At 35.0% G+C, this 22471-nt stretch overlaps 1 non-coding gene across 1 annotated transcript; it reads left to right on the plus strand.

Moving 5' to 3' along the window:
• Positions 1-1869: 1869 nt before the first annotated feature.
• LOC130942528 (small nucleolar RNA R71) lies at positions 1870-1977 on the plus strand. The gene has a single exon (XR_009071095.1). It is a non-coding gene; the product is annotated as a small nucleolar RNA R71 (small nucleolar RNA).
• The last annotated feature ends 20494 nt before the right edge of the window (positions 1978-22471 follow it).

Genomic DNA, 22471 nt, shown 5'->3' on the forward strand with positions numbered 1-22471 from the left:
ACGCCAGTAGGTTCTTCCTCCAGGGTGTGCTGTTTTTCTTCCTGTTTTTCATTCTGTTTTTGCTTTTTCAATTGATTTTGTGACTTCTCATGATCATCAACCTACAAAATAAAATAAAATAACAAAGGAAAATATATAAAATATAACATTGGGTTGCCTCCCAACAAGCGCTTCTTTAATGTCAGTAGCTTGACAGAGGGCTCTCATGGAGCCTCACATTTTCTCAGAGCAATGTTGGAACCTCCCAACACCAAACTTAGAGTTTGAATGTGGGGGTTCAACACCAAACTTAGAGTTTGACTGTGGGGGCTCTGTTTGACTCTGATTTGAGAGAAGCTCTTCATGCTTCCTCTCCATGGTGACAGAGGGGTATCCTTGAGCCTTAAACACAAAGGATTCTTCATTCACTTGAATGATCAGTTCACCTCCATCAACATCAATCACAGCCTTTGCTGTGGCTAGGAAGGGTCTGCCAAGGATGATAGATTCATCCATGCACTTCCCAGTCTCTAGGACTATGAAATCAGCAGGGATGTAATGGTCTTCAATCTTTACCAGAACATCCTCTACAAGTCCATAAGCTTGTTTTCTTGAATTGTCTGCCATCTCTAGTAAGATTCTTGCAGCTTGTACCTCAAAGATCCCTAGCTTCTCCATTACAGAGAGAGGCATGAGGTTTACACTTGACCCTAAGTCACACAGAGCCTTCTTGAAGGTCAATGTGCCTATGGTACAAGGTATGGAGAACTTCCCAGGGTCCTGCCTCTTTTGAGGTAATTTCTGCCTAGACAAGTCATCCAATTCTTTGGTGAGCAAAGGAGGTTCGTTCTCCCAAGTCTCATTTCCAAATAACTTGTCATTTAGCTTCATGATTGCTCCAAGGTATTTAGCAACTTGCTCTTCAGTGACATACTCATCCTCTTCAGAGGAGGAATACTCATCAGAGCTCATGAATGGTAGAAGTAAGTCCAATGGAATCTCTATGGTCTCATTTTGAGCCTCAGATTCCCATGGTTCCTCATTAGGGAACTCATTGGAGGCTAGTGCACGCCCATTGAGGTCTTTCTCAGTGGCGTTCACTTCCTCTCCTTCCTCTCCAAATTCGGCCATGTTGATGGCCTTGCACTCTCCTTTTGGATTTTCTTCTGTATTGCTTGGAAGAGTACTAGGAGGGAGTTCAGTAATTTTCTTGCTCAGCTGTCCCACTTGTGCCTCCAAATTTCTAATGGAGGACCTTGTTTCAGTCATGAAACTTTGAGTGGTTTTGATTAGATCAGAGACCATGGTTGCTAAGTCAGAGTGGTTCTGCTTAGAATTCTCTGTCTGTTGCTGAGAAGATGATGGAAAAGGCTTGCCATTGCTAAACCTGTTTCTTCCACCATTATTGTTGTTGAAACCTTGTTGAGGTCTCTGTTGATCTTTCCATGAGAAATTTGGATGATTTCTCCATGAAGAATTATAGGTGTTTCCATAGGGTTCTCCTAGGTAATTCACCTCTTCCATTGAAGGGTTCTCAGGATCATAGGCTTCTTCTTCAGAAGAAGCATCCTTAGTACTGCTTGGTGCATTTTGCATTCCAGACAGACTTTGAGAAATCAAATTGACTTGTTGAGTCAATATCTTGTTCTGAGCCAGAATGGCATTCAGAGTATCAATCTCAAGAACTCCTTTCTTCTGATTAGTCCCATTATTCACAGGATTCCTTTCAGAAGTGTACATGAATTGGTTATTTGCAACCATTTCAATTAGTTCTTGAGCTTCTGTAGGCGTCTTCTTCAGATGAAGAGATCCTCTAGCAGAGCTATCCAAAGACATCTTGGATAGTTCAGAGAGACCATCATAGAAAATACCTATGATGCTCCATTCAGAAAGCATGTCAGCAGGACATTTTCTGATCAATTGTTTGTATCTTTCCCAAGCTTCATAGAGGGATTCTCCATCCTTCTGTCTGAAGGTTTGGACTTCCACCCTAAGCTTACTCAATTTTTGAGGTGGAAAGAACTTTGCCAAGAAGGCATTGACTAGCTTTTCCCATGAGTCCAGGCTTTCTTTAGGTTGTGAGTCCAACCATGTCCTAGCTCTGTCTCTTACAGCAAAAGGGAATAGCATAAGTCTGTAGACCTCAGGGTCAACCCCATTAGTCTTGACAGTGTCACAGATTTGCAAGAATTCAGCTAAGAACTGATGAGGATCTTCCAATGGAAGTCCATGGAACTTGCAATTCTGTTGCATTAGAGAAACTAATTGAGGCTTAAGCTCAAAGTTGTTTTCTCCAGTGGCAGGGATAGAGATGCTTCTCCCATAGAAGTCGGGAGTAGGTGCAGTAAAGTCACCCAGCACCTTCCTTGCATTGTTTGCATTGTTGTTGTTTTCGGCTGCCATGTCTTCTTCTTTGAAGATTTCTGTTAGGTCCTCTACAGAGAGTTGTGCCTTAGCTTCTCTTAGCTTTCGCTTCAAGGTCCTTTCAGGTTCAGGGTTAGCTTCAACAAGAATGCTTTTGTCTTTGTTCCTGCTCATATGAAAGAGAAGAAAACAAGAAAATGTGGAATCCTCTATGTCACAGTATAGAGATTCCTTGAGGTGTCAGAGAAGAAGAAAAATAGAAGGAATAGGTAGAAGAATTTGAACTTAATCAGATAGAGTTCGAATTGTGCATTGAGGAGGAGTGGTACTCCATAAATAGAAGGATGTGAGAAGAGAGGAGGAAATTTTTCGAAAATTAATTAAAAAGATTTTTAAAAACATTTTGAAAAACTTTAATTTGATTTTCGAAAATCAAGAGTGAGAAAGGGATCAAGTAATTTTTGAAAAAGATTTTGAAATTAGAAATAAAAAAGATTTGATTGAAAACTATTTTGAAAAAGATGAGGTTAAGAAGATATGATTGGTTTTAAAAAATATGTGATTGAGAAGATATGATTTGAAAACAATTTTAAAAAGATTTGATTTTAAAAATTAATAACTTGGCTATCAAGAAAAGATATGATTCAAACATTAAACCTTTCTCAACAGAAAAGGCAACATACTTGAAATGTTGAATCAAATCATTAATTGATAGCAAGTATCTTTGAAAAAGGAAAGAAATTGATTTTGAAAACATTTGATTCAAAAGATATGATTTGAAAAAGATTTGATTTTGAAAAACTTTGAAAACTTGAAAAAAAAATTGATTTGAAAACAAAATCCTCCCCCTTGTGCCATCCTGGCGTTAAACGCCCAGAATGGTGCACATTCTGGCGTTTAACGCCCAATGCACTACCTTTTTGGGCGTTAAACGCCCAACCAGGCACCCTGGCTGGCGTTTAAACGCCAGTCTGTCCTTCTTCATTGGGCGTTTTGAACGCCCAGCTTTTTCTGTGTAATTCCTCTGCTGCATGTTTTGAATCTTCAGTTCCCTGTACTATTGACTTGAAAATAGAACCAAGATCAAATAAACAATGCATGCAAGACACCAAACTTAAAATTAGACACTAGACTCAAACAAGAAACATAAAATAATTTTGGTTTTTATGATTTTGAAATTTTTTTTTGGATTTTTCGAAAATTATATGGAAATAGAAAATAAAGGTTTCAGAATTCTTAATTTGGATTCCAGGAATCATTGCAATGCTAGTCTAAGACTCCGGTCCAGGAATTAGACATGGCTTCACAGCCAGCCAAGCTTTCAAAGAAAGCTTCGGTCCAAAACACTAGACATGGCCAATGGCCAGCCAAGCCTTAGCAGATCATTGCTCCAATAGCAAGATTGATAGAGATCAACAAGCTCTTGTGATGATCAGTTGAAACCTCGGTCCAATAAGATTAGACATGGCTTCTCAGCCAGCCAGATTTCAACAGGTCATCATGAAACTCTAGAACTCATTCTTAAGAATTCTGAAAAATACCTAATCTAAGCAACAAGATGAACCGTCAGTTGTCCATACACGAAACAATCCCCGGCAACGGCGCCAAAAACTTGGTGCACGAAATTGTGATCATCAATGGCGCCATCAACATGGTACGCTCATTGCAATCTCAACTCTTCATCACAACTCCGCACAACTAACCAGCAAGTGCACTGGGTCGTCCAAGTAATAAACCTTACGCGAGTAAGGGTCGATCCTACGGAGATTGTTGGTATGAAGCAAGCTATGGTCACCTTGTAAATCTTAGTCAGGCAGACTCAAATGGTTATGAATGATATATGAATAAAACATAAAGATAAAGATAGAGATACTTATGTAATTCATTGGTGGGAATTTCAGATAAGCGCATGAAGATGTTGTGTCCCTTCCGTCTCTCTGCTTTCCTACTGTCTTTATCCAATCCTTCCTACTCCTTTCCATGGCAAGCTTATGCAAGGGTTTCACCGTTGTCAGTGGCTACCTCCCATCCTCTCAGTGGAAATGTTCAACGCACCCTGTCACGGCACGGCTATCCATCTGTCGGTTCTCGATCAGGCCGGAATAGAATCCAGTGATTCTTTTGCGTCTGTCACTAACGCCCCGCCTTCAGAAGTTTGAAGCACGTCACAGTCATTCAATCATTGAATCCTACTCAGAATACCACAGACAAGGTTAGACCTTCCAGATTCTCTTGAATGCCGCCATCAGTTCTAGCCTATACCACGAAGACTCTGATCTCACGGAATGGCTGGCTCGGTTGTCAGGCGAGCACTCGGTTGTCAGGCGATCAACCATGCATCGTGTATCAGGAATCCAAGAGATATTCACCCAATCTAAGGTAGAACGAAGGTGGTTGTCAGGCACACGTTCATAGGTGAGAATGATGATGAGTGTCACGGATCATCACATTCATCAAGTTGAAGAACAAGTGATATCTTAGAACAAGAACAAGCGGAATTGAATAGGAGAACAATAGTAATTGCATTAATACTCGAGGTACAGCAGAGCTCCACACCTTAATCTATGGTGTGTAGAAACTCCACCGTTGAAAATACATAAGAACAAAGTCTAGGCATGGCCGAATGGCCAGCCTCCCAATGATCTAAGAACTAGATGTCCGAAGATGAAAATACAATAGTAAAAGGTCCTACTTATAGAAAACTAGTAGCCTAAGGTTTACAAAGATGAGTAAATGAAATAAATATCCACTTCCGGGCCCACTTGGTGTGTGCTTGGGCTGAGCAATGAAGCATTTTCGTGTAGAGACTCTTCTTGGAGTTAAACGCCAGCTTTTGTGCCAGTTTGGGCGTTTAACTCCCACTTTGGTGCCAGTTCCGGCGTTTAACGCTGGAATTTCTGAAGGTGACTTTGAACGCCAGTTTGGGCCATCAAATCTTGGGCAAAGTATGGACTATCATATATTGCTGGAAAGCCCAGGATGTCTACTTTCCAACGCCATTGAGAGCACGCCAATTGGGCTTCTGTAGCTCCAGAAAATCCACTTCGAGTGCAAGAAGGTCAGAATCCAACAGCATCTGCAGTCCTTTTCAGTCTCTGAATCAGATTTTCGCTCAGGTCCCTCAATTTCAGCCAGAAAATACCTGAAATCACAAAAAAACACACAAACTCATAGTAAAGTCCAGAAAAGTGAATTTTAACTAAAAACTAATAAAAATATACTAAAAACTAAACCAAATATACTAAAAACATACTAAAAACAATGCCAAAAAGCGTACAAATTATCCGCTCATCAGCGAGGTTACTCTCGACCATTATTGAAATGCTTAGACAGGACAGAGGCCGACCTAGCCTTAGCCGAGGTTCATGAAGGCATTTGCGGAATACATTCAGGAGCCAGAAGCCTAGCACAAAAGATTCTTCGTGCTGGTTTTTATTGGCCGGCCATATGGGAGGATAGTCGGCAAAAGGTCCGAACCTGCGACCACTGCCAAAAACATGCCCCGATCATCAACATCCCCGCCGAAGATTTACATCAGTCATCGGTAAGCTGGCCATTTAATCATTGGGGAATGGATATCCTGGGATCTTTTCCCACAGCCCTAAGACAGGTAAAATATTTGGTTGTCGCAATTGATTACTTTTCTAAATGGATTGAGGCTCAACCTCTAGCTAGAATTACATCAATTCAAATGATATCATTTGTCTGGCAAAAGATAATTTGCAGATTCGGTATTCCTCGTCACATCATAACTGATAATGGTCGCCAGTTTACCGACCATAATTTTAAGACTTTTTTACAGAATTTAAAGATTAAGCAGCATTTCTCCTCAGTGGAGCATCCTCAATCCAACGGCTTGGCCGAGGCTGCAAACAAGGTCGTCCTTCAGGCTTTAAGGAAGAAGCTCGATGACGCTAAAGGACTATGGGCTGAGCTTGTCCCAGAGATCTTATGGGGTTATAATACCTCACCACACTCGACGACTAAAGAAACACCATTTCGTCTGGTATATGGATCGAAAGCGATGATACCAGTCGAGATATCACAAAGCTCCTTCAGAGCACAAGCAGAAGATCATGAACATGCTCGGCGAGCCGAGCTTGATCTAATTGAGGAGGTACGAGCCATAGCGGCCGTTTGTCATAAAGCCTTACAACAGCGAGTTGGCCAACGCCATAATAAAAGGGTGAGACCGAGATCTTTTCATGTCGGAGACCTGGTATTGAGAAAAACTGAGGAAGCGCGGAGACCGCCTACTCACGGAAAACTTGCAGCGACATGGGAAGGCCCCTACCGAATTCATCAGGTGCTTGGCAGAGGAGCATATCGATTAGAGCAATTAGATGGTACGGTATTACCTAGCACTTGGAATATTAATTCCTTGAAACAATACTATAGTTAACACTGCAGAATGCTGGTACTCTTTTTCCTACCTTGAGATTTTTCCTAAAGTTAGGTTTTGCTCAAGGAGGTTTTAACGAGGCTAGCTTCCTTAATTCAATTTGTAAAGGTACTACATACAATAAGAGTTATTTTTTGTTAATATATTCTATACTAACACGAACTTCTTAAAGATCATTGTCTATGGCAGTAAATCATTCCTGTTTAAACTTGAAGCCGCACCAATAATACGTGCGCAAACCGAACTGATGAATCCTTATCAGTAATCAGACCCTAAATATAGGGATATGCAAAGGATAAAGATCAAATATATCCTAAATTTATCAGAAACGCATCAGTTACAAAACAAACACTAATGTTAACAACTCTCATAAGGGACCCCACAATGCCCTACTCAAAATAAAACAGAAGTTTTTCATGCTACTTAGTCATTACAAAGATAAAAAAGATCCAGCATACAACTACGCATTATCAATCAGCCAAGTTATCACCCCTTTCCTCTGGAACCTCTTCATCATCGACCAAGTGCCCGTCCCGAACGATCTTACTCGGGTCCATAGCTGAAAAATCTCCTTCAGGGCAAAGAAACTTTGCTTGGATAAGGGCACGTTCAAAGCCCTCGGCAAAAGCATCAAGGATCTCAGCTTCACGATTAGTTTCTATCCGTTTCAACTTTAGGTTCATTTCAACAACTTGCTCGCCCATATTGGCAATCTCATTCTCCTTCTCTTTCAGTAACTCTGCACCTTTCTCACACCTCTCCTTTTCAAGTCTTAATTTTTCTTTTGCAATAGAAACCTCCTTTTTCAATTTTGTCAAAGAAGCTTCTTTGGATTCCAACTGCTCTTTCAGCTCGGCACTTACCACCGAACTTTGCAAAACCTTTCTATGTCTTTTTTCTTGGCTTCGGCCTATGCTAGCCAACCGAAAACCCAGAACCTACAACTCAAACATAATGTTCATCTTGCAGTCATTATCACGATATATATATATATATATATATATATATATATATATAACAAACAAAACTAAGCTAACCTGCATGAACTGATCCACACCAACATCCCCAACCTCCTCAATGCGAGAAATATCCGAAGCAGATTGAACGACTTCATCAGCAACTACATTAAAGGGAAATTTTTTGTCCCAGACTGATGATCCATCACCCTATTCTTCAAAAAGGTGCAGTTTCTCTTGCTTGACCGTAAAATTCGCTAACTCATTAAGCTGAATCATGTTGTCCCCTTCGCCTACATTGATTAAATCAGTCTTCCTCTTCTTGAAAACAATACCCTTCTTCTTTGGCAAGGGCTGATTGACTTCAGCCTCGCCATCTACTTTGTCCAAGTTCGACGAAGACCCTTCAAAGTTCTTCATCCTAAATCGCGCCCTTAGGTTTGATGCTGAAACCCCAGGAAACTTGCCAGCTGAAAGGATATAACACAAAAGGTTAGATAAATATTACCCTACAACACCAAACAAAACAAAACAGTTATGCCTAACCAAAATAATCTAAAACAGACGTCCTATCTTCCTCCCATGGAAGCAAGTCTGATACAGATATTAGACCACCCCGATTAACCATTTCCATCAGAAAGCTTATTATACATTCATTCCGAGGAGTTATAAGGTCAGGACCCAGTATGTGGTTAGGCTGACAGCACCAGTAAAGGGGAAATTTTTCCCCAAGATGTTCATCTAGGTAAAATGGAAACTCTTCCTCTGCGGACTTTACTTTCAGAAACATTTCTTTAAAATCTTTGAAGGAAGATTTGTAAAGCTTGAAAATAGAAAATCTAGGAGTACTGTTCAAATTAACCCAAAGGCCTTTCCAAACACCCTTGGCTTGAAAAAGTGAGAAAAACAATTCCAGTTCAGGAACAATCCCCAAAAATTCCATCAGAATTTGAAAACACTTCAAAAATGCCCATCCATTAGGATGAACTTGGGACGGTGCACAGTTCATTTGTTTTAAAACAGCACATTCAAATTGGGTAAAAGGCAACTTAACAGAAAATTCTTCAAGAACGCAGCTATACATAAAAAAATTTTCAAAATCTTTTTCCCTATGAAAAACACGATCCATACGACTACATGGCATCAGTTCGATACGAAAACCAGGCCTTACTATCCTTGACAAATTAACCCCCTCCACACTTTCTTTGTCAATAAAAAGGGAAGCCCTTATCTTCACATCATCGTTGACCCAACTATACGATCCATCATCCTCAACCTTAGGTGAAGCTTTCGCCTTTTTGTCACCCATTTATGTTTCTCTCAGAAATCAGAAAATAGAAAGCAAAAGAGGTGAAGGGATGCTGTCACTAACCTCTTGTGTTCATTCTAAAAACCTTTTCGAGAGCAGCAACGCTTAAAACGCCAAGTTTTCATTTTGCAAAAGTGTAGTTTGAGAATAAATGTTTGGTTAATGAAACCCTTTCAAGTTCCCGGTTAAAAGTCACAACCATTCGTTAAGAAACCCACTTCAAACGGTTCCGTTTTTGCTTAGGAACTTGCACTCCACATTGGGAAACACTACCATCATTAATATCTGTCATCATACCTTTTTCAATTCTAATTAAATCATAATTTATACTCTCTTAAATAATAATAATAATAATAATAATAATAATAATAATAATAATAATATATAAAAAAAACAGCAATACATTATTTCGAATAATGAGTCAAGTTGACCTGGGGGCTCCTCATACCGAACTATAACTCGGTCTGAATAAAAGCTCAACATGCCTCATTCAAAGCTCAGGTTAAGCTTGGGGGCTGTGATATAACCGTTATGAGTTATAGCTCGGCAGGCCCATTCGTAACCGATGAATTAACGTCACCGATTTTATGGCGTTTAATGATTTTGGTCGGTTACAACAAAATAATAAATTCAGGAGAAAACGGCCGATCATCGTCTCCGAGTTATAAAAGAGAACAAGCCGAGTTGAAAAGGTAGATCATTGTTCCAAACTAAAAAACTCTCTTTATAATTCTCGTTAACTGACTTGAGCGTCGGAGTGCTTTTTGCAAGTGCTCCCCCTCTTGTTTCACTTGGTGGTCGGGACACATCGTGGTACACTTACAAGGTCGTGCAACCCCTTCTTAGGAACGAGATATAGCTCGGCCACAACCAGGCAGGAACAAGTACCATAGCTTGCCACCACGTGTACCAGGTTGAAAAATTGATACTCTGTTTACCCTACGACGTAAGTGTGACCGGGCACTATATAAAATCCCGGAAATGTAACCCCTATTGAGCAATATTGATTATTTGAGAAAAAGCTATGCATAGACTCTTGGGAATGTACGTCGGGGCACAGTCTAAGTTCAATTCAGACTTGTTGAGTTTACTGGATAACCGACAGATGAGCTTCATCAGCCATAGGACAGGCATGCATCATATGCATTTGTATGCTTTGCTTGGGTTCAAACTTGTTTTGGTTTGCCTAATTGCTAAACTGTTCTTAACTACTACTTGAACTATTTGCTATAACTGTTACCTAAACATGTACTTTCCTTGTCTGTCTTGCCTATGTTTGTCCTGGCGTGCTACATTTGAGAATGAAATTTGATGCTGAATTAATGATTGTGTTGTTTGATTGCGTGGTTGATTTCTGATTGAGATTTTCTTATAAGAAAGGAAAGGTTTCGGATTTTTGAAAGATTAAACATTGTTTCTTTGAAAAGGTTTTGAACGATTTCCTATTGGTTTTTAAAAGATTCATAATGCAATGATAATCACTGAGCTTGAAAACAGTTTTTCTTATTGAATATCTTCTTATGACAACTTTGAAACTCCGTGGTGAGACCGTGTGGTTAGGTTCTCACCCCCCTACAACTTTACCTTTTTAGGAACCGAATGAGGAAGCATTAAGAAGAGTTATACTGCGTTTGGTTTATATGTTGTTGTATCAACTAGATTATTTTTTTTCCTCGTCTTTGTCTTTACAATTTTGTAAGAGGGATAAGAGTTGTATATTTTATATATATTGTATTATAAGATATTATGTAAGAAGTCTTGTATATGAATCTATGCCTGCTTGTTTTTTTTTAAGATAAAGTATTTACTTCCGGTTTTCAAGAAAATCAACGATACGGTGCTAAGTCATAGGCTCCTATTTCAATGTTAAATATATAAAGTAGTTGTAATACTTCTTGCTATCAGAGTGGCGCAGCCAGAAGCGTGACATTCTAGTAGTGAGGGTGTTACAGATAGAGAAAAGAAGTGTGTGATTGTGTGCTGGCGAGCTTGGACAAGATGTCAGCTTGGTGATTGTATTCTCTAGGTATGTGATGGATTTTAAATTTAAAAAAAATTAGGGATAAGAGTTTTCACAATAGCTAAGTATTTTGCCAATAAGAGATCTTTTACCTATAATTGATCATTTACCTATTATACGACTAGTAGAGAGTCGCAATATACATTTAGTTATGAGATCTGCAGATCCACTACTAACCTTAAATCGGAAATCAAAGCTTCATACTCTGTCTAATTGTTGCTTATTTTGGAGGAAAAATGTAGAGATTGTTCCAGGACAATTCCATTATTATCTTCAAGGAGGACTCCAGTGCCACCTCCTTGAGGATTGGATGCTCCATCCACATAAAATGTCTATTCTATTGAATGTTCTCCTAATGTTAGAACTGTGAACTCGACGACAAAATCTGCTAAGTACTGTGACTTAATCAGTCCTCTGCTTTGCTATCGGATGTCGAACTCAGAAAGTTCAACCGACCATTTCATAAGTCGGCCAGCGAATTCCGATTTATAGAAGACTTGCTGAAATGGTTGGCCAGTTCTTACATTGATGACGTGGCTTTAAAAATATGGTCGGAGGCGTCTGGCCGAGAATACCAGAGCAAGAGCTAGCTTCTCTATCTTCAAATAGCAAAGTTTGGCATTTTGTAATGATTTCCTTATGAAATAAATCAGTCGCTGCTCTTTTGCTCTTTCTATAATAATAACAGAGCTTATAGCCCAGTCAATAACTGACAGGTATATATAAAGCTCTTTCCCCTGAACGAATTTTTGTAAAATTGGGGGGTTTTGAAAAAATATGCTTTAAATCAGAAAAAGCTTTTTCACATTCGTCAGTTCAGGTAAAATTGTTTTTCTTTTTCAAAGTTTGGAAAAAACAAGAAGATTTAGATGCTAATCATGGTAAGAATCTAGATAAGGCAGCAAGTCTCCCTGTTAACCGTTGGACTTCTTTAATTGTCTTTGGGCTTGTCATGTCTAGCATGGCTCGACATTTCTCTGGATTAGCTTCTATTCCTTGATTTGTAAGCAAGAACTCTAAAAATTTGCCTCTTTGTGCTCCGAAGGCGCATTTTTCGGGGTTGAGTCGCATATTGTGGCATCTAATTTGACTGAAGATTTTCATAAGGTCATTTACATGATTTTTGCCGAGTTTTGTTTTTGAAACCATATCGTTGACGTAGCTTCCATATTTCTGTCAATTTGTTTTGTGAACACCTTGTCCATAGGACGTTGATATATTGCTCCTACATTTTTAAGTTCGAAAGGCATAACCTTATAACAATAGTTACCATAGTCAGTAATAAAGGCAGTTTTATTTTGATTAGAGAGATGCATTAAAATCTGGTTGTAGCCAGAATATGCATCCATGAAACTTAAGGTTTTATAACCTGAAGCATTATCAACTAAAGCATCAATAGATGGTAAGGATAAGCATCCTTTAGGCATGCTTTGTTGAGATCGGTAAAATCAACGCACATGTGCCATTTACCGTTGTGTTTTTTACCATTACAACATTGGCTAGTCATGTTGTAAACCTTATTTCCTGTGTAAAACCAGCACTTTTGAGCTTTTTTGTTTCTTCTAAGGATGCTTGCTTTTTCTCAAGACCGAGATTGTGTTTCTTCTGAGCTGTAGGTCGGGCAGATGGATTGAGTACTAACTTGTGAGAAATGACCGAGGGATCAATCCAGGACATATCGACAGGGGTCCATGTGAATAGATCGACATGTTGTTGTAGGAATTGTTGAATTGAACACTTTTCCTCCAAGTTGAGAGTTGTACATACATAAGTAAACTTGTTAAGATTGTTATTGAAATATACTTTTTATAGTTCCTCCATTGGGGTTGGTCGTTCAAGGAGCTCGGCTCTTGGATCAAGGTTGGCTAGGGCTGGGAGCTCTTCAGCATTATAGACATTGTTAACATGGGCTCTAATAGCTTGGTTTGGCAGTTTCAGACTGATGTTGTAGTACTGATGAGCTTCATGATTGTCATTATGAATGGTGGCGATAAGGTCATCCTGCACAGGAAACTTAACACAGAGATGAATTGTGGATACTATAGCGTCGAACTTATTTAAAAAAGGTCGGTCAAGTATTAAATTATATGGACTAAAACAATCAGCCACTAGATATTGAACATCAGAAGTCTTATATAATGGAGGCTCACTCAATGTGGTTTGTAACCACACAGATCCCAATACCAGAACACGTTCACATAAAAATCCGACTAAGTTTCCAATGGAAGGCTGGAGTATGTTATTGCTCAGCTTCATTTTCTGGAATGTAGTATAGTATAGAACGTCGGCAGTGCTTCCAAGATCTAGCAATACTTTGCGTACCAAAAGGTCTCCCAACTAGATAGAAATCACAACCGGGTTATCCAGATTTGTGGTGTTTATATTGAAGTCAGGTGCTTGGAAAGTCATCTGTGAAAAATTGGGAGATGTGTGGGCCTCATTCAAAGTGCCTTCTACCGAGAATGTAGCTCGGTATGTACGCTTTCGAGCCGAGCTTGTTGCTCCCCCATCTGCAAAACCTCCAAAAATACAGTTAATAATCCCTCGTGGTTGGTCAGGGTAATTATGAGTTGTTTTCTCTTTATCTTGGGAGTGTTGCCCTATAGATGTGTGGTCAACAGAGGATGTGGCACGCTTCTGTACGTGCCCGCTAATATATTTGTCTAAATGGTCTTGCCGAGCTAATCGCTCTAACAGATCTTTGGTAATCACACATTCATCAGTAGTGTGCCCATGCTTTTGGTGAATAGTGCATACTTGGATTTATCCACGTACTTCAGGTCCTGATAATTGATGGTCTTCTGGAGTGGTTTGATGAGCTTTGAATTTAGAATCTCTTTACGATGCCATCCCCTTTTGTGTTAAACTGAGTATATGAGTCATAACGGGGAGTTAACTTGAAGGTCTTCTTGCTATCCAGAGGTTTATCCTCGTCTTTGTTAAGGGTGAGGTTTTTCTGATTTTCGAGCTTGGTGGAGCTTCACAATCTCCATCTAGCCTTTAGCCTTCTCACGGAATTCGGCGAGCGTTTTCGGCTTGGCAATGGTGATTGCTTCTTGGAATTTTCCTGGTCGAAATCCACTCTCGATGGCATGTAGATGCACTTCGGGATGAAGGTCTGGTATGGTGATGGCAACCTTTGTAAAACAGGTGATGTAGTCTACAGGCTCTTGTTCTGACCTTGTTTGATTGTGTTCAGGTAATCAGAATCATGCAGGTAGATGGAAGAAGCAGCAAAGTGATCTTCAAAAAGTTTTGCGAGTTCTTGAAAACGAAAAATAGAATCTACAGGCCAGGCAAAGAACAAAACCAATCAAATGTAGGGCCGTCTAAAAAGGTAGGAAAACAACAACATAAACACAGGGTCAGAAGCACCGTTTACTGTCATTATAGATCGAAATTTTTTAATATGCTTCCTGGGGTCGCCTAACCCATCGTAAGGAGTTAGGGTTGTTGGTAAAGTGAACCTCCTAGGCGTTTGGAAGTTCATGATATCAGCAATAAATGGTCCAACAGCATTGTCGAATTCATTTTCTTCATCGGCTCGATGACCTTCTTCATGCGGCTGAGTTTCAGAGACATGTGTTGGATTAGAATTATGCTCTTCATCTTCTACTCGTTCATCATTATTGTTATTATTCTCAACCCGAGCATTGGTTAGCTCAGCTATTTGATTTGCCATTCGTTGATTTTCCTCTACCATGCACTGATTGACCTGTTGTAATTCTGTTACCATCCGAAGGAGCTTAGATGACGTGGGAGGAGGCAAGTCAGCCATAATTGCGAGGGAGAGTTTTGGAGGTATAAGAAGAAAGTTTTTTTTTTTTTTATTTCGAAGCCCCACGGTGAGTACCAATTGTTCTTGTGTGATCGAACTATAAATCAGCAAGATGAATCTCGTCTTCTACAGAATGAATCTGAACTTTCTCCTTTGACCGAGTTATATCCCGTATTTTTCCCTTATCTCTTTTTTTTATAGGGTAAAATATCTGATAATCGTATTTTGAATTTATCCTCTTTTATGAAAAATAATAATGTATAAAAACGTTTTTATTTGAACGACCGTTTTACTGTTAACCAATCTTTTAAGGTCTATGGTCGAGTTATAGCATATTAACCGAATTATAACTGCCGTATCATGTTTATTGCATCATATATGAAGATTATACCGTATACAATGAAGAAAGGTGTATTAAAAGTGAAGTGGATCCACATATATAATTGAAGTTCAGATAAAATAACGAAATAAAACAAAGTGCCAAAGTTAATTGAGCCAATTATCATAACCAATAAATGGCACATACAGATTGCGAATGACACAAGCTTAAAAACAAAGGGTTTTTTTATAATTAATAAATTTTAAGTTAATAATTCATCTTGACCAATGAACACTAGGTAGTTAATTATATACGGTGAGTTTTATGGTGTAGAAAGAAAAAGATTTCTACACTTATAGATATGTGTTGGTTGATTGGAGAGTTGACAAATGTTTAGAGAATAAGATAAAATTTGTGCTTTTTGCAGAAATCACTACAAGAAAATGAAACATTTGTAACAAAAAATTTGTAACAAAAAATTTGTATCAAATTTAAAATTGTTACAAATTATAGATTTTTTGTAACAATAAAAAAATTTGTTACAAAATATTAAATATTTTGTAACAACTTGATTTCTTTTGTTACAAATTATGTTGGCTTTCGTATCGAATTGTTGTTTTGTTACAAAATATTATAATGTTTTGTAACAAAAAAATATATTATTACAAAAATTCAAAATATTTTGTAACAAAATATCTATTTGTTTCAAAAGTTCTAAATATTTTGTAACAAAAAATTAATTTGTCACAAAATACAATATTTTTGTAACAAGTTATTTATTTGTCACAAAATTCAAAGATTTTTTGTAACTAATAAAAAATTTTGTTTCAACATACTAAATGTAAGACTTTGAATTTTTAAAAAATAATATAATAAATTATTTATGATTTATTATATTATTTAAGATTTTATATTCAAAAATTTATTTTACTAAAAATATTTAAGTCAAATTAATGATAGTTTGGGTTTAAAATTATTTTAAAAATTAAATAATAAATTATTTATTATTTATTATATTTATTCAAAATAATTTTTTAGAGATTTATATATTAAATGGAATATTTTTTTATTTATAATTTGAAATAATAATAAAATAATATTTTAAAAATTACTGTAATTCTTAAAATTAAAATATTTATTTAAAAATAATTTAAAATTTTATAATTAAATAATATCTTTATATACCTATTATTAAATTAAAATTAATTTTCAGTTATTATACTATCTTTATTTTTATTAAAAATATTTAAGTTACTCAATCCTCTAACCCTATCTTTTTCTTGTAAGACTCAAAATTTTCGAAAAATGTTATTATAAGTTAATTTCAATTTATTAATTTATTAAAGACTTTATTTTTAGAAATTATTATATTAAAAATAATTAAATTAAATTTTGATAATTAAATTAAAAATTTTACTTAATCTTATAATATTGAATAATTTTCTATATTTAAATGATAAAACTTAATAGTTGTAAGAGAATAAAAATTTTATATGATTCGAGTTAAATAATTAATATTTTATAATTTAATACTCATATTTTGGAAAATAAAGAGAATTAATCATATTATGTCTAATTTTTTTAAAATTAAAATATTTATTAAAAAATAATTTATATATTGATGAACAAATAATACTTTTTTTAAAGATAATTTTATTAGATTAAACTTAATTTTTAATACCATTTTATATCCTAATTATATTGTGAATTGTCTTCAAAATAAAACCTAATTTGCTAAATACTTCCTAAGACTATAACCCTAATTTCCCCCTTCCCTTCAGCCGTCACACCCCTTTCAACTTTGCTTTCCTTCCAAAATCATACAGACCCAGCACATAGCAGCAGAAAAAAGATAAAAAAGAAAGAAATCAGTAGAAAGAAAGAAAGAAAACGTTGAGGGAGAGAGGGAGAAACGAAATTAGAGAAGAGAAGAGAGGAGAGCGGCCAGCGCTGGTGGGCCGAGCTGCTCGCCGCCATCGTTGCTAGCACCGACGCGGAGGAAGGAGCCAGAGGAGAAGAAGCACAACACCGCAGATGAAGCTCGCTGCCGCTGCACCACGCCTCGCGAACCACTGCTGCGGCGCCTCTGTCGTCATCTTCGCGGGTTCCGGTCGCCATCGTCGTCTCTTCCGTGAAGCCCATCGCCGCCGTCCTTCTCGCTATGAAGCCAGCGCCGCCATCGTCACCATCACGGGCTGCTGCTGCGCGTGACGCCGCCGCCGCCGCCGCCTTTGAGTCCGTCGCCGTCAAGCAGAGCCACGGGCAGAGACAGGATCCCCAGGTGAGAGATAGAGAACCTGGGAGGGCCGCGACCAGTCCAACCGCTGCGACCAATCACCGGCGTCGTCTTTGTCTGAACCACCGCCAGATCCGCCACTGCTGAAGCTTCTGGCTGCGCCTCTGCCGTCGGTGGAGCTTGTCGTTACTGAGATCATTGTTGCTGCTGCTCCAAGAGTAAAGTTGTTGCTACTATGAATTAAAAACAAACGAAGGGTTTGTTGCGATTAATTACCGACTTTCAGCTAATTGAGGTAGGGAATTTTATTTTGAAATTAACTGTTTTAATTTATGAATGCCATGGAAGTCTAGGTTTAATTTTTTAGAACGTCTGATTAGGGATATTGTTTTTGATTATCAGAACTTGTGAATATTAGGGCTGTTGATTATTGTTTTGTGTTGTTCTTTGTTGCCGGCATGGGACTTTATGCAGAGTCTAAAAAGGTATGTAATTTCCGTCATCTAGCTTCCTTCATGATCCTTGCGTTTGTTTTTGGAATTCACTTTAAGAGGTTTATGAATTATAAAATTGTTTGAAGCTCATGAATGTATATTAACATGAACTTTCATATTCATTCAAATAAAGTGAATACTAATCTGATGGATGAAATGATATATTGATTTATTTATATATGGAATTAAAATTGATGAGATGCTGTTAAATACTAATCTTTAAAGCCATCTGCATCCAAGTTATGTAGTTGAAGTGATAGCAAGAAGAAGATACATGTAAAACAAAATGTGAATATTGCTGTAAAGAGATTTTCAAAGAAAAAATACTATGAAGTAATAGTTTCTCTTATTATAAGGTAAATGGGCATCACTAATTCATCAGACTTAGTACTTATTAGTAATGGAGGATCAGTTCATAATTTGAGTCATTGGATTGACAAAAAAATTTGTAATAATGCAATAGACAATAATTCATTCAATCTTATTGCTGTTTGTGATTATTCATGGTAAATGTGCTGCTGTCCTGTTATTCTTTGTGTTTTTGTGGCTTAATTGTGATTAGATTGTGACTGTCTTGATCAAATTGTTGAGGATTGTTGGCTCCAGATTTGGTTGCTCCAATTGAATATCTATAGTTTTTGTTCTCATGATTTGTTGGTTTGTTTATGATTATTTAAAATTTGGAATGCTTTGGCTGGGTTGATATTGTTGTTGATTTTGAACCTGGACTTTGGCTTTGTTGTTGCATTTTTATTTGAATTTCTGGATATTGTTGCTCTAAGGCTTCAATTTTCATTTTACACGGCCTTCCACTAAACCAAGCTTTCAACATAAATTTTGGATCTTTACCGAAAACCTCTCTAAAAATATGAGATTTCACACTTAGTTGCTTCCTTCTCTTGAATTTACTGCTAAGAGATTAACTTGCTATCATTTCAGAACATTGTCAAGCATGGGTTTGGAAGGTGAGCTTTTATTCATGAGATTTTATCACAAAGGGAAAGTTATCATATTGTTAAGAGCTATTATTCAATTGATGTACACTTTTATTAGATGGTTCTTATTCATGAGCTTTTATTTAATTCTCTAATTATCTATGACATAGGATCTATTAATTATTCAATAATTAGTTTCCTGGTTTGAGTATTTAAGTATTAGATTTTGATATCATTATGAATAAAATTATATGTTTTGTTTCTGAATATCACTTGTGACAATGACTTTTCAGCTTTCCGAGGCAAAAGAAAATGTTACATGATCATCACTCATTTGAACATCATTCAGTATTGTGTAAATATCAGATTAACAACAATTTTATACTAACTATCTTTTTATTATCACATTCAATTATCTTATCATAGAAGGCATTTCATTGTTACCCTCTTTAATTTGTATATGGATTTATTTATCACATTTTACTTGTGTCATGGTTGAAAAATGACAAATGTCCTATTATTTGATTTGATAAATTTGATTGGGTATGGCTGAGACATAAGTTGTGAATTGGTTGTGTTTGTTGGAACCATGGACGGTGGAAATATCCAAGTTTTAGGGGAGGTTTTGCCGAAATTTTTCTAAACATTTTGGATAAAACTTAGTGAAAAAATTATAATTAGTGTTATATCTTGTTTCTAACTTTTTTGTTTCGGTTTTTCTTATTTACAAGAGTGCTGAAATGGTGACCATATGCTACCTTGAAGGCTCAAGAATCTTTTGATGCATAGAGACACTAATCTAAGTTAGAACTTTTATGTTTTGGTTGAACTAATCAATGTACTCACTAGATAATGTTATTTTGTTTCAAGACAATTTTAGCTAAAAGGATCTTGTTTGACTTATGTATGTTTTTGCATATTATATACATGTAAACTTGCTTATTAAAATCGTTAATATACTGGTTAATTTAAAAAATAATTTAGTAAATTATGCATGTAATATGTAATTAAAAAAAGTTGTTACAAAATAATTAATTTGCTTTCGTAACTAAAGAAAAAAATGTTACAAAATCATGTTACATTTTGTAACAAAATTTTTTGATAGGAAAAAAAATTGACTATTACGAAAAATACCTTCAAGATCAAAATTTGTTACCACTTTTGTAACGGCTTCTGGTTTTTTGTATCAGAAAAAATTGTTACAAAATATGGTATTGAATTGTAACAGTTCCATTTTTTGTTACAAAAACTTTTTGTAACGGGACTTACTGCAATGGACCCTTTTTTTGTTACAAAAAACTTTTGTTTCAAAATTTCGACGTTTTGTAACAATATTTTTTGTTACAAATACGCCTTTCTCTTGTAGTGAATGTTATTGAAAAATTTTTTTTTTAGTAGAGTTTAGGTGAGTAATTATTTCCATTATGACTAATTATGTTGACATAATAATAGACCTCATTATAAATTGGATTTCTTTTTTATTATTATTGAAAAAATAACGACTTAGTAGCTGTGATTTATTATGCTAAAAAAACCACAAATTGTCAAACCAATAAAAGAAATACATGTATCAAGTATTAACCATTTAATCCAAATTTATTTTTTATTTACAAAATATATAGTAAATTAGTTTATATGGCAATATTGTTTAAAAATAATCGGTTGTATGATATATTTAATAAAAAAATATTTGTGTCATAAATTTTATATTATTAAATTGTCTTAGAAGTATGTTTACCGTTACAAAATTTAAAAATTGTAAATAACAATATAATAAGTGATATTTTTATTATTAATTATTAATTTAATTAAACATATTTAGTGAATTTAGATGCTAGTAAAAATTAGTGTAATTTATTTTATTTTAATAATAAAAAGATCATTCGGTATGCATTGTTCATAATATAAAAAAAAAAGAAAAAAATTAATTACAAATAGATATTGTTAGTATGACTAATTATGTAATGTGAGCCATATTTCTGGAATACAGTATAATTGTATTTTGACTTATAATATAATATAATGAATATGTCTTTTATTTGGGGTTTATTTATTTTATTAGTCTTTATAATTTTACGAAATTTTTAATTAGGTCTATATATTTTTGTTAATTGAGTCTTTCTTTCAAAGTTTTTTTTTTTAATTGAATCCTTATACTTTTATTTTTTCTTTTATTGGATCCTTACACCAATTTTTTTTAGTTGGGTTCCTATACAATTAAACTAATTAATGTTAAGAAGAACCTAATTGAAAAAAAAAATTGGTGCAAAGACCAAATTAAAAAAAAAGTATAAAGACTTAATTAAAAATTTTACAAAATTATAAAAATCAACAAAATAATTAAACCTTTATTTGGATTTAACAAAATTTACTATAATAGTAATAACAATAATAAATATGGATTAAAAATAAAAATAATAAGTTAGTTTATTAAAAAATTAAGATGATTCAAAGTTTAAACAAAATAAAATATATAAATTGAAGCCTTTTTTGTAGTTGTTAAAGATCGATAAAAAAATAATTTTGTGGTGAGGTTTATCATCATCTTATTAAATTTAATTTTAATTAGTATAATTAGTCAATTAAAATTTTGAACTAACTACTTGCAGAAAAAACAAGACCCTTGTATTTCTTCTGCAAAAAATTCAGATTTTGTCTCTCTTTAAACACTTATCAAGCTATCCAATAAACCAACACATATCCATAGATGTAGAAACTCTCTTCTCTCTATACCATAGAACTCACCATTATATATTTCTCTGCCATCTTCATCATCAGATTCAGACTATGTAATATATATTAAGAGTAGTACATTTTGTTCCACGCCCGGTAGACTTTTCTAAGGCACTTGTTTCAATGAAGTTGTCGAAAATATTTTTTTATAAATACTTTTTATAAATATTTTTGTTTATCATAAATATAATTTATTTATTTAATCATACTTTAAATAAAGATAATATTTTTATAATATTTAAAATTAAATTTTATAATTTATTATTTAATAATTAAAATAAAATATTTTTATATAAAAATAATTATAAAATTTTTATCGAAGTATCTATTTAAAAAAAATTGTTTTATCATTCAGCTGTATTTTATATAGTTTAATATATGACAGATCACAACATTGTAAACTTTACATTGATGGATCTTTGAGTATCTAAACTTTGATTCTTCATATTTTAGAGTATGATTCTTTAAATCAGTGGCGGAGCCATGTTTGTGAGAAGGGGCAATGCCCTCCCAAACCTCCAAATTTTCAGTTTACTTTTTTTTTAATTTTCAATTTTTCTCTCATCTTAATTTATATTTTTTATGTTCGTCTCTCCCAAAAAAATTTTTAATTCCGCCCCTGCCTTAAATAGTTGCTATATTCTTAAATTAGTAATGTTAAAAATATAATTATTTATATATTTTTTTATTAGTTTAAATTTTTAGAAGAAATAATATTATGATATAATATCAAAATTTTTATGATTTTAGTAACTAACATTTGAATTTGATCTTTAGTGATTCTAAAAAAAAAAAGAATTTTAGGGTAAGATAAATAAAATAAAAAAAATCTAGGTAAAAAATTCACACGTAAAAAATACTAGAGATATAATTATTTATATATATTTTTTATCGATTTAAATTTTTTAGAAAAGTGATCTCATGACAATTAGATGAGACAAAAACA

This window comes from Arachis stenosperma, chromosome 7, assembly GCF_014773155.1.
Source record: "Arachis stenosperma cultivar V10309 chromosome 7, arast.V10309.gnm1.PFL2, whole genome shotgun sequence".
Taxonomy (NCBI): Eukaryota; Viridiplantae; Streptophyta; class Magnoliopsida; order Fabales; family Fabaceae; genus Arachis; species Arachis stenosperma.